Below are 1,909 nucleotides of genomic sequence, written 5' to 3' on the forward strand. Positions count from 1 at the left end.
GTGTAACGTGTGTGTGTGTGTGTGTGTGTGACTAGGCCTGGTGTGACGTGTGTGTGTGTGTGACTAGGCCTGGTGTAACGTGTGTGTGTGTGTGTGTGTGTGTGTGTGTGTGACTAGGCCTGGTGTGACGTGTGTGTGTGTGTGTGTGACTAGGCCTGTGGTGTGTGTGTGTGTGTGTGTGTGTGACTAGGCCTGGTGTGACGTGTGTGTGTGTGTGTGTGTGTGACTAGGCCTGGTGTAACGTGTGTGTGTGTGTGTGTGTGTGACTGTGTGTGTGGTGTGTGACGTGTGTGTGTGTGTGTGACTAGGCCTGGTGTGACGTGTGTGTGTGTGTGTGTGTGACTAGGCCTGGTGTGACGTGTGTGTGTGTGTGTGTGACTAGGCCTGGTGTGTGTGTGTGTGTGTGTGTGACTAGGCCTGGTGTGACGTGTGTGTGTGTGTGTGTGTGTGTGACTAGGCCTGGTGTGACGTGTGTGTGTGTGTGTGTGTGACTAGGCCTGGTGTGACGTGTGTGTGTGTGTGTGACTAGGCCTGGTGTGACGTGTGTGTGTGTGTGTGTGACTAGGCCTGGTGTGACGTGTGTGTGTGTGTGTGTGTGTGACTAGGCCTGGTGTGACGTGTGTGTGTGTGTGTGTGTGTGTGACTAGGCCTGGTGTGACGTGTGTGTGTGTGTGTGTGTGTGTGTGACTAGGCCTGGTGTGACGTGTGTGTGTGTGTGTGTGTGTGTGTGACTAGGCCTGGTGTGACGTGTGTGTGTGTGTGTGTGTGTGTGACTAGGCCTGGTGTGACGTGTGTGTGTGTGTGTGTGTGACTAGGCCTGGTGTGACGTGCGCTCCACGTCTTGCTGTTTGTTTAGGGAAGAGGTGTTCAGGTGGCGCGTTGCCACGGCAGCCGGCTCCCCGGTTGCCTGGCAGCACTTCCTGCTCCTCTCAGGATGGGAGGGGCCATGTATTTTAGGACATTTTGGTGTGAGGGGGAGGAGCCAGCAGCATTTATATTCCTGGATCTTCTTTGTGAGGAGATATTTTTTTGGTTTGTGATTTTTTAAAAAGGATTAATAATTTACTTCATAAATTGTCATAAAATAGAGAAAAATGTTCGTCTCGATTAACGAGCGGCCACAATAATGTCTTAACATAGTAAACATACATCGATATTTGATTTAACTACAGATAGTTGCATTTATATATGAGATGTTATTCTCTTTATTCATCTTTAGTTCTTAAGAGTATTTAACCATCTCTATTCATTAAGAGTATTTAACCATCTTTAGTTATTAAGAGTATTTAACCATCTTTAGTTATTAAGAGTATTTAACCATCTTTAGTTATTAAGAGTATTTAACATATTTAGTTATTAAGAGTATTTAACCATCTTTAGTTATTAAGAGTATTTAACCATCTTTATTTATTAAGAGTATTTAACCATCTTTAGTTATTAAGAGTATTTAACCATCTTTATTTATTAAGAGTATTTAACCATCTTTAGTTATTAAGAGTATTTAACCATCTTTAGTTATTCAGAGTATTTAACCATCTTTATTAAGAGTATTTAACCATCTTTAGTTATTAAGAATATTTAACCATCTTTAGTTATTAAGAGTATTTAACCATCTTTAGTTATTAAGAATATTTAACCATCTTTATTTATAAAGAGTATTTAACCGTCTTTAGTTATTAAGAGTATTTAACCATCTTTAGTTATTAAGAGTATTTAATCATCTTTATTTATTAAGAGTATTTAACCATCTTTAGTTATTAAGAGTATTTAACCATCTTTAGTTATTAAGAGTATTTAATCATCTTTATTTATTAAGAGTATTTAACCATCTTTATTTATTAAGAGTATTTAATCATCTTTATTTATTAAGAGTATTTAATCATCTTTATTTATTAAGAGTATTTAAGCA

The sequence above is a fragment of the Pseudoliparis swirei genome, chromosome 23 (genome assembly GCF_029220125.1).
Source record: "Pseudoliparis swirei isolate HS2019 ecotype Mariana Trench chromosome 23, NWPU_hadal_v1, whole genome shotgun sequence".
Taxonomy (NCBI): Eukaryota; Metazoa; Chordata; class Actinopteri; order Perciformes; family Liparidae; genus Pseudoliparis; species Pseudoliparis swirei.